This window comes from Cibotium barometz, chromosome 50 (genome assembly GCF_041138505.1).
Source record: "Cibotium barometz isolate CiBa-2024 chromosome 50, ASM4113850v1, whole genome shotgun sequence".
NCBI classification, from domain to species: domain Eukaryota; kingdom Viridiplantae; phylum Streptophyta; class Polypodiopsida; order Cyatheales; family Cibotiaceae; genus Cibotium; species Cibotium barometz.
The window spans coordinates 20,791,523-20,803,789 of NC_141095.1; positions in this window are offsets into that span (position 1 = coordinate 20,791,523).

Genomic DNA, 12,267 nt, shown 5'->3' on the forward strand with positions numbered 1-12,267 from the left:
GAAAGAAAATATGTCCATCAAAACCCACCACCTGGTAATAAATAAGACAATTCAGAAGTAGTCTTATTAGCATACCTATACCTGGTGCACAAGCATGTGCAATGAAATGTTATGTTCTTTGCATACCTATATATGGTGCGTCTTGCTATACACATGAGGTGTGGTTGAGCTGATGTGGTGTCGAAGTGTTTTGCCCTGTTATCGCTCAAATAATCTTTCAAGGACATTATTCCCTTTGATTCTCCTTCTGCATGAACCTCCCATAAGATTGGATTCTCTTCTTTCATTCTGCACTTTATATCAAGAGATGTGGTTATTAAGTGATACCAATACACGTGCTTGTTGAAGAACGCACGGAATGCAAGTTCTACGCATCGTATAGGTGTAGTTTTCATAGCATTCTCTCCTTTAGCAATTATTTGGAGCAACTTACTTTTTCTACACAAATAGAGCAGCCATACATTACACTCTCAGACATTATTTGAACCAACTTGCTCTTTCTACATAGTAGACTAGACTTACTCATTTGGAGGCAAGTTGGAGTGGGTAATGAGTTGCAGCTTCTCTATTGTGAATTGTTGCTACTTCTCATGCCAATCCTGGCACTTAAATATAATATCAAAGAAATCATTTCCATTAGCAGGATTTGCGATGGCTACAAATGTGTACCCCTTTTTTGTGAAAATTAGCTCCGTTCCTTTAAGTAATTCTGGTACACTTTCTTCTCATCTTCTATGTGTTCCCCTTCCTTAGGCAATCCTCTAGTTTTAATTTGAATCATCGTCTTGAAATCATCCTATAGATGAATCAATGGTAAAACAAGCACATACGTATATGAATAGATCGACGAGCAACGTGAGGTAATGATGTAGATGAGATACTAAGCGATGAGCATCGACGATTAATTGATGGCATCGACGATCAATCGATGGCAATGATGAATCGATCGATGAGCAGTGAATGAGCAACGACGTAGATGAGATATTGAGCGATGAGCAGTGATACACAAACGCCCGTTTAAGCTTGCTTGCCATGTGTTAGTTAACTACCACATCACATGCCATGTCATATTACCGAAGCTATATGCTACCTATAGTATATCATAATAAGAGGCAAAATCCACGCCTTATGCATCACTTCTTATGCACAAGTATGCATCACATATGTGAAGTATATGAAGTGGATGAATTGTCCAAGTCAAATAGACAAAAGCCTTTGTTGCTTTGTTGCTCTGTCTTCTTTGACAACTAGTGTAGCAAGATAATTTAAATAGGCAAATAAGGCTTTGATAACTTCAGCTTAGCTATACTGCAATTTGATGTATTATGAGTTAATTAAAAGTTGTGGCTTTAAATCTCATTCAAATTTGGGGTATTATTTATATTACACATGCAATTAGGTTGAATCACCTTATTGCTATTATATCTCAATCAAATTTGGGTCATAATTTATATTGTTGAAAATAACAAGTGATGTTAGATGAATGTTAGGAGTAAGGGGGAATTGCTATCCCTCAAATGAACTAGAATTGTATTAGAAAGGCGTATGCACATTTACCTACAGAAAAATATATCAAATTCTTAGGTTTTTATGGTTTCAAATTAAGAAAAATTAAAAGAGAAATGAAAATTTGAAAAAAATAACGTTTTCTGGTAAAACTTAAAATTTTGAAATTTTAAATTTCTTTAACACTGAAGTAAAATTATTTAACACTAACCCTAAGCTTAACCCTAATACAAATAGTAATGTGAATGATATTTGGTAATCATTTATTTAAGACCTTGTGAACAATGGATTCTCTTTCTCTCTCTCACACATGCACACACCCCTCTCTATCTCTCTCTCTCACACACATCTATCTCTCTATCTCTATTATGGAGGCCAAGCTTATTTTCCCTAACAATGAAACAGGTGAGATAATGGTGTCTTTGAGAAATGGCAAAGGCTTTGTAAACAAGGAATTTCTTATTTAAAAATGTTTACCCATCACAGTTCAAGGGTTTAGAGGAAATCACAATCATAACAGATAAAGAGATACGTGTTGCCCTTGTTCCACTACAAGATATAGAAGGTAAGAAGCTCTACCTCCTTGATGACCTGATATCTCTTACATAGGAGGTATGTGTAAGATCAAAATTCAATACATCAATTGGTACATCTAATTATGTAAAGTTTGGAAGTTCAACAAATTTTGATGATAGTTTACAGAAGACATTTGTATTAGATGCAGGGCCTCTATACACCTAGTTACCCAACCATGAAGTACTTTCACCCTTGAAATCAAAAAGCACTATAGAGTTCTTGTTAAACATGAGAAAGGAGAACACTTTGACAAAGCTGGTGAGACGTATACCATGGGTGTTTCAGGTGAATGAGCTTCTTAGATTCTATGATGAGGATGTAATATTTGAGTTTCTTGCCACCATGGGTTTTGGAGCAGGCATGGATGGCATGGATCATAAGTATGATGGTCACATGTGGACAAAGGCAGCTACATCAAATGTCAACTTTCCAGGGGTGTGGTGTAAGATAAGCCATTGCATTGGAGAAATGCATTGTTTACACACCACATGCCTTTAGTATTTGAACAATGGCTTCCCTAATGACATTAGTTTCAAAGGGTGCATAAAGAAAACTTGTGCACTTGGTGTCCTAGCCATTAATGATGGAAAGCTCAATTGTCACTATTGCAAAAAGCCAGCTATATTGCAAGGCATCTTGTGCGTGCTATGTGTATTATGTCATGCCTAGTGATGACAGACTAACACGGCTTAATTAGATAAGCATTTGTTAAGGCCATATATATAAAGTGAGTAAAATTTTCTTTCTTGTAGGTTTCGAAGGTCAGTAGCTCATGCATGACAAGGACCACCTAAGTCATCATTTGGCTATGATGACTTGCTACGTTTGAAGAGGGATTGCAATTATGACTTCTTCCTCTAGGTCAAGGAAATGAAACTGAAATTTGTTTTGTTTTCAAGATGTCTTACTAAAGGACTGACTTTAGGTGTTGAACTCGTCAATAGAATGAGGCGTTCAGGGAATGGTAATCTAAGAAGAGCCTAGATCTAATTTGACCACACTAGACGCATCATTGAACTCCTTTTCAAGATGTCTACTAAAGGACCGGCTTTAGGTGTTGAACTCGTCAATAGAATGAGGAGTTCAGGGAATGGTAATCTAAGAAGAGCCTGGATCTAATTTGACCACACTAGACGCATCATTGAACTCCTTTGATTGGTGGTCGGGAATCAGCCCGGCACAAGAGACGACAATGTAATGTAATTGATGTGAATGATGAAGTTGGTCATAGACCTGAGTACAAAGTGCACGTGTGAGAGATAGGAAGTCTTTTGGACGTCGTAGGAAAATACAACTCATGGATGAAGATATGGGCACAAGAAATGAATCGAGTGACAAAATCATAATAGAAGCACCCATACACAAGACATTTTGGGCAATTAGGAGAACTCCAAAGGGTAGAAGAGTAAAATGTTTGGGTTATATAAGTAGTAGTAAGTGTGGTCGCATGATTGTAGGATGTGCAAAAGGAGTACCTGCACCATCAATTTTTTCAACAAGGTCCCATGTTGATGGGAAGTCTTGTCAAATGATGTGGTTTTGCAGTAATGACATCATGCATACATGGGCTGTGGATAAAAACATTGACCAGCCCTCACACAATGTGCCTACTATATGGCCAGTGGGCTGAAGGCACAAATCTGACAGTTGAGGAGGTCAATGCGTGATTTATTCTTGACCATAAAAAAAATTGGCATGAGAAACTATGTGCCTACATTTATCCTTGATTCCCAACATAATCCCTCATTGAGGGTGGGATTGTTGGGAATCAAGGTCTTACCTATGAGTTTGTGTGAATCCACTCTGAGTGAGGAACTATATGTGTGAGTGTGTAAACCACCTCTTAGGGAGGCTTTTGCATAATATCTAGATATTTGTGTGTGTCTGACATAAGCAGTGATGCCACACAAGAACCTTGGTAACCTATAATTTCATGGAATGAATCAAGCATCATATCATTGGAGCGTGTACTTTCACTCTCCCTCTCACTTTCTACTATGTTGTGACTCTCTCTCTCCCTCTTTTTTGTGTATAATGTCATAAGACATGTTCATCTATGAACTACCATAGCTGGATTGACCTCTATATAAGGGTCTAGCATAAAGGCTAGAATTGGGTCTACACACCTGGGAATATACTTTGTAAAGGGGTAAAAGTATTAGCAAAAGGGTCTAGCATAAAGGTTAGAATTGCACATCGCACTTTTGTATTCCGGGCAAAGTTGCATTGCTAAAGGTAATCACTCTATATCAGCTCTCAGATAGGAGCTTTGGCAAGGACACATAGCCAACCTCGCCAAATTTTGGGGGATTCAGGGGACTCTCAAGCAGGGGCTTGAAGTCCAAGCTAAAGGTAGATGAAAAAAGACAAAAATATGCATAGTTTTTCTTTGTTGAGTTAGACACTGACTTTTCGCATGGCTATAAAGCAAGGTTAAGACCTTCCGTGTTTATTTACCTTAGCCATACGTAGGCACATGGATCATAATTGAAGGTAAATACACTCACCCTAGTTTCGAAATCAATTGACAAGGGCGTCAATTACATAAAGGTGGGGTATGTAATGGTTGGGATTCCTTTCCAGACCCCATGGGGCTTTGGGGGTATGCTAGCATGCGCCGAATATTATGCATCTATATGGGGATGAGGTGAAAGGGAGTGGCATAGCACGGACTCATACCTAGGCTGACTTAGATTCACTCTCGCAACATCGGGTAGGCACGCTAGGCCTACCATGTTGCGTGGGGGGTTGCCTCCAGGGGTTGCCCTCCCCACCTTGCTGTTTTGGCGAGATCGCCAATGCGGAAACAGGATTGACGAAAGGAAACGGCAAAGCCGCAGGTTGGTGAGCCATGCCATGCCAACGGGCCAAGACACAGCTACGCCACACAGCTATGCCCGGCGGGAACATGGAACCGTCTCACGGAAGGAAAGCCTCGAGTCTAAGGCCATGGAGCTATGCCGAGGAGAAGGAAAGTGAGGGGTGAGACCCTGCAAGAAAAAATGTGCGATGATGTGCTCTCGACGACCAATGGAGTGGAGTCATGAGATGGAACGGTTGGAAAGGCTGCTTCGCAGCTTGATGTCTGAGTCTTGATCCTTCGGGCTTGTGACAGAAGCGCTTTCTAATACACTTAGCTATTCTCTTTATTTCAAAAGAAGAGTACAAATATTTCTCTCTCTCCAAGAGAGTCCTGTAACCCCCACAAATCACTACATCTCCCCTTGATTATCTCCAATTTTCCTATGTTTACTCCACCACATTTAAATCAAAGGATTTGTGTATTTAAGGTATTTGCCACATGGGATGATTGCCACCTTCACCCTCTCACACAAAGTGCGATGTGCCCAGCACTACGGTCCATGTCCTACACAGTGTCACCTTTTGAGGTGGTTACTTTGTGAGATACCGAGCCCACTGTTCTTCTTGCTTGAAGTGATGTCAGCCCCACCAAGATCAAGTTGTGTATGTATCTTTGATCTACTCGAGTGCGTTTGGACCACTGACCCGTGCCAACATCTTCAACTAGACTTGCACTCGGATACCTTACCTTGCATTCAACCCAACATTCCACTGGTCACATAGCGGGTTGGTCAACTCCAGAATCTCTCCAAACAGACTGCATGACTGCGATCTACTCGAAAAAATGATCATTTTTAATATATAGCATGCCCCCAAATTCCATCATTCGAGCCTTGTTGGGAGCTGCGTTGTTTCTAACACCCTTGCATTTGTAGCCTGGGGTCTTGACAGGTTCAACCAACCACGCCATCACGTACCTTGCTTCCCACTGATCGTGATGGGTTTATGTAACCATGGGCAAATTCCTTCATCTGGATGTTCAAATCTCAGTCGGTAACTTTTCATGCCGTCGGCTTGTGGCCATCTCATAGTCACAACTCGACTTGTCATTTTTGCCATCCTGGCATCACATGCCCCTCACGGGCTTCCCATGCTTTGAGACCAAGTGTCACAAGCCCGAAGGATCAGGCCCTGGACATCGGGCCACGAGGCGACCTTTCCAACCTTTCCATCTCATGACTCAATTCCATCGATCGTCATTGCTCGTTTTTCTTTCGAGGTCTCACCCTTCACTTGCCTTCTCCCTGGCTCGGCTTCGCGGCCTTGGACTCGAGGCTTTATATCCATGACAGTTCCATGTTCACACCGGCCCGGTCGCATCTCAGCTCATCGACGTGTCATGACACGCCTCGCAATTGAGTTGCTTTTTTGTATTTCACATTCACATAGGTGTCACGACCTTCACTTCACCTTGCTAATGCTTGTTATTTCCACACAGTGATTTTTACACGTGGTTTAAAGAAACTCTCTCCCTTACACTCTCAGATCACACAAAGTTACAACTCTCTCTCTCTCTCTCTCTCTCTCTCTCTCTCTCTCTTATAAAAGAGTATAGACCTCACACAATCGCTTAAGAAGTTCTCTCACAAAATTACCTCTGTTAAAATGCCAAGAAGATCTTTTTCTAATCTCACATACATCTAAAATCAACAAAGCTTTATTTATTTCTCTAATGCACCACTAAAAGGATGATTACATGATGTTGAAGACAATCTTTTCTATCAACCTCTCTCTCGATGGGAGACAGCTTGTAGACAGGAGACTCGTTCAGAGCATAGAGGACGGGGCTCAGGAGGAGTGGCAGTATTGTTTAGAGAGGAGCTACAGCCACTGATACATATAGTCCGCAGAGATGAGCAGGCTAGGTACATGTGGGTTAGACTGAGGGCAGAGACCGGCAGATATCTCTACATTGCTATATGCTATTTTGCTCCTAGTACATCAGTGTATGCATCACCTAGCGGGCAGTCTCCCTTTTCTATTTTGGATGATGACATTTGGGAGTTCTCCAGGGATGGTGACATCATTCTCTTGGGAGACTTCAATGCCAGGACCGCCCATAGCCAGACAGTATTTTATGATACCTCAGAGGAGATGTTGAGGGAGCTTGATGTTAGGGATATGGGCCTATCTAGACTCTCACAGGATGAGGAACATACAGTGTATGGGCGGTATTTGATAGACATGGGGACTGCACATGGATTGGCCATCCTGAATGGCCTACAGAGATTCCCAACATCGGGCGGTTTCACTAGCTTTCCACATCGGCATGGTGCTAGTACAGTGGACTATGTTATGGCTCAGCCCAGTCTCATTCCCTCTTTTCAGGATTTTATGGTAGGCACTAGGCCGGTTGGAATAGCAGTGGATCATGCTATCTTGTCCTTCACTCTCACATTTCAGTTCAGCACCGCTCCATTGGGATAGGTCTCCACACACACTCGTTATACCTTTACGAGGGAGACTGACACCGTATACACGGATGAGATATACAGACGCCTATGTGCCGAGGAGCCGGGACGGCCATTAGATGAGCTCACTCAGATATTGATAGAGACGCTTCATGCTGCAGCATCAGAGGCATATCCCCATAGTCAGCCTACACGGAGACGATCTGGGAACATGCCCCAGAACAGTTGGTATGATGAGGAGTGCAGAGAGATGAGGATCAGATTACAGAGAGAGGTGCTCATGGGTGTTACCACTCACAGACAGTCACGGATTACCTTCCGGCACCTAGTGCGACGGAAGAAGAGGGCTTATCTTGCTCAGTTAGAGAGGGATTTGTACCAGTTGTTTATGAGTCAGGACTCAGGCGAGGCATGGAGACTATTCCATGAGCATTCACCATCACCAGCCATTACCTCCACAGAGATTTGGGGTGAGTATGCAGCATCCCTGTACACAGCACCAGGACAGCCGCCCCTGCCAGACCCATCGGAGCCATGCCCAGAGACGTGTGCTTTCTTTACTGCTGAGATGGTAAGGAAAGCTATTGACAGGATGAGGACTGGGAGAGCATATGATCATGATGGTTTGGTAGCAGAGCACTTTATTCATGCCAGAGATATGCTTGCAGAGCTTATTGCTATGATGTTTAACCGAGCCATGTGTGAGGGTTTTCCTGAGACTTGGAATATGTCCACGATTGTGCCTATCTTCAAGTCAGGGGATCCCATGCTTCCTGGGAATTATCGTACCATCATGATTGGTCACACATTGGCTAGATTATATGCATCTATTCTTGAGCAGGAGTTGAGTAGATGGGCAGAGAGAGAGGGCATACGTGCATCAGGGCAGGCAGGGTTCAGGAGAGGTTTCTCCACTCTTGACCATATCTTGACACTCAGAGCTATTATTGAGGAGGGCAGATTATATGGCAGGAGGATTTATTGTTGCTTTGTGGATTTCCGCAAAGCTTTTGACACAGTACCGAGAGCCAGACTGATGCGCAGACTACAGGAGATGGGAGTGCCCACAGAGCTGATTTGGAGAATCATGGCTTTATACAGGACAGTTGTGGGGCAGGTACGTACTACCCAGGGTATATCTGAGATGGTTCACTCCACTATTGGGGTGAAACAGGGCTGCCCCCTTTCCCCTACCTTATTTGGGATGTATGTGGATGAGGTTTCGGACTATGTAGAGCGGGAGGGTGACAGAGGAGCACAGCTAGCAGGGACATGGATTCCGCTGTTATTGTATGCTGATGATATTGTGCTGATCTCAGATTCTCCAGAGGGGATGTAGCGTCATTTGGATGCATTGCACATGTTTGCAGAGGACAGTGGATTGTCTGTTAACCTTGGTAAAACCAAGGTGATGGTGTTTAACACCACAGCACAGTGGGTTAGGAGGTCAATGCCCACCTTTACATATGGTCAGGAGACAGTGGAGTATACAGATGCATATACTTACCTTGGTGTGGTTTTTAGTGGCCCACTATTTTCCTTGAGGAGAGCAGCGGAAACCAGATTGACCAGAGCTTATGCAGCATTGGGGAGACTAGAGAGGATGTGTTGCAGGTTCAGTTTCAGGAACCTCGAACAAAGCTGTGGCTCTTTGACACTTTGGTCACTTCAGCCATGCTGTATGGAGTGGAGATATGGGGACCCTCAGTGGATCACCACAGCCGAGCTGGTAGCACTGATGGATGGAGACGTATGGAGAGGTCCTTGGTTTCTATGATTTCCCAGATGATTAGGGCCAAGGCCTCCGTACCACATGATATTATCCGTGCAGAGATGGCTGCCCCCCCATTGGTAGTAGAGGCACTCACTCGATCAGTCTCCTTTATACATAGCACTTGGGCTCTCCCTAGAGACAGATATGCTCGCTTAGCCCTGGAGTCTTCACGACAGTTGGCATCACAGGGAGACGGATCATGTTGGTATGCACAGATGACAGCTTGGTTCCAACTGCATGGCTTTAGTATGGACAGGCTACCTCCATTTCAGTACTCCCTGGATGCACCCTCCCTCTCTCTCACACGGGCAGAGATTACCAGACTTATCAGGCAAGACTTGACTCAGCTGGACACTAGGAGGACATGGATACAGCCGACACACGAGCTTGGTACGAAGATGGCTTTCTATAGAGATCATCTTCTCCAGCTCACGGAGGATGGGTTTGTGATTAGACCCAGCTACATGGATACTCATCTTTCTCATGGGGTACGGTGTGCTATTGGTCAGATGCGCACATCCTCACACCAGCTAGAGATTGAGACTGGCAGATTCAGAGGAGTACCAGCTGAGGCCAGGATTTGTCAGCTATGCCAGATGGAGCCAGAGACAGAGTTACATTACATATGTCACTGTCCAGTATATTATGAGATACGAGGCCGTTTTCACTGCCTGTTCAGAGAGGGCTTTGGACCACTTTCTAGAGTCATGAGATACCAGGATCAGAGATGCCTCGGATTGTACTTGCTGGAGCTACGTAGACATAGAGAGGGTCTCCTGAGAGGGAGGGGATCAGAGAGGGAGAGACACCTACAGAGGCAGATTACAGACTTCTTTCGACCAGAGATTGAGCAGTCAGGTCAGCAGGCATTGCAGCTAGCCCCAGAGTACAGCCGCACCAGAGGTACACTGATTGATCGGGCTATAGAGCTGGGGCGGTCCAGGCGCCCCAAGATGAGAGGCCCATCTCGACACCGGCGGAGACTACAACAGAGGATCAGGATCATCTTAGCACGGCATGGGAGACGTCCAGTCAGAGTACTCACCATGGAGGACATTGAGGATATCCGCCATCGACCGATGAGAGACATCTTTGGATAGTGATGTGTATGATGCTTACCTTTGTTGCTGGAGTTTTCCTCCTAGATGTTATCCATTAGGCGTTCCTGGTACCGTACTTTTCCTCATAGTTGTTTCAGTTTCAGTTAGTTGTTTAGTTGTTTTTAGCTTTCCTTACACAGACATTGTATCAGATCCACCAATTGTTGTAACCTTTTTGGTCTCATAGGTCATTTTGGCCTTTTGAAGACGTTAATATATCATTTCATTTCATTTCTCTCTCTCTCTCTCTCTCTCTCTCTCATATGAAGTGTACACTCTACCTCGCAAAGAATATGAAGGAAAACTTACAAGACAGAGAATCACCAAGAAGGCTCAAATCACACAACCCACTACCACCACTCTTGCCTCATACTCAAGAATGATGATGTATAGGAAAGAAGCTCTGATGCCAACTTGAAACACCAATCTCACTAAGGGTTAATGGTGAAGTTCTTCACTATAAGATTGAGTGAGAGCTTGCACACTACACAAGAATGATGACACTATGAAAGGAGGAGATTACACACACTAGTCGAGTATTAATGAGTAGACACAAGTGCTTTCCACAAAGCAATACACTTAGCTATTCTCCTTATTCCAAAAGAATATAAAATACATGTATTAATAGCTCTTTCCAAGAGTCATTCATCACAAATTACTAGTCCCTTGATTATCTCCACTTTTTCTATGTTTACCACTCCTAAATCAAAGGGTCATTCATATATAATTTTGTCTCGTTAATAATTGACATGAAACATTCTAGTGAAAATTCTACATCATTACTAATTGAATTTCTAACACATGTTCTGATTAAATGTGGTTTCAATCACTTAACTAACCTTTTCATATAAGTTACTTTTCTCTCTAGTTGCTTTTGGGTTTGACAACACTCCTATCCAGCAAAAGATTGGGTATCAATGAGAATATTTGCAAGTGATTTATTTGAATAAGAATTGTGTTGAGATTCTGAACCCAACCAAAAAAAAAACACTTTGGCTTGTAAGAATTCAAGACCATGTGCATGGATTGTAATGAGTGTCTAATCTAAGGTAGTATTCATGTAGACTATGATAGGCGTTGAAAATACTATAATGACAAGACATTCTTAGTTTGATAGGTAAGCTGAGTATGTGTTTATGGACTCAGTTATTATGTGACATGAACACATGTAGCCGAGTGTGGTACACATTAGTAGTGAAATTGCCTATATTGACACAAGTATCTTCTGAGCCTCAAGAATGCTATTAGCAAGTAGATCTAAGTCCCAAATGGATTTACTTTTGCTTTATGTGTTTCACATAAACACAAGGGTTTCCTTAATTATTCATATAGGTATTTGTACCTATGGGTTCTCATTCGAATCTAGTTAAAAATGATTTCTTCAAAATATAATGGTAGTTTGGAGCCCATCATCAATAGACATTTGCTACTTGCCAGGTAAAACTAGAATAAAACATTACAAAGATATAGTGCTTTGTCACCCTGGTCTTTCAAGCTGAAGCTGCCATTGTAAAAACTCCGAGGAGTTTTGAGATTGGCATAACCTCATACCTGACAATCTATGTAGCCCAGTGTCCAAGCAGATCATTATATGCATGATGCTTTTTTTTTTTTTGGTTTGTTTGTTTGTTTGTGGGTGCATGTCTACAAATCTACCACAAGTATTACTTGAAAGCCATTTGAGAAGACTCCATTATTTTTTGTACGAATTGACTTGCCTACCTCAAAAAAATGGAGGGTGCAAGGACACCATTACCGTTGTACACCTGGGCAGCTAAGGCTTCTCACACATACCATGGGCAGTCTCACCTCTGGAGGCCATAAGCCTTGATCCAACAAGTTAACCAAGAGGAGATTTGCATGCTTCCATGAGACATGGGGAGGCATTGGTCGTGCTTGTAACAAATCTTCCAAACATGTTCTTGAGTGGGTAGACACAATGCTGTTAGTGCCCAGCATATCAGCCCCCTTGTGAAATAAAAGTAGCCAATTGGGGGGGGGGATGGGGAGGGGGTAGAGAGTAGAATTGGCACATGCA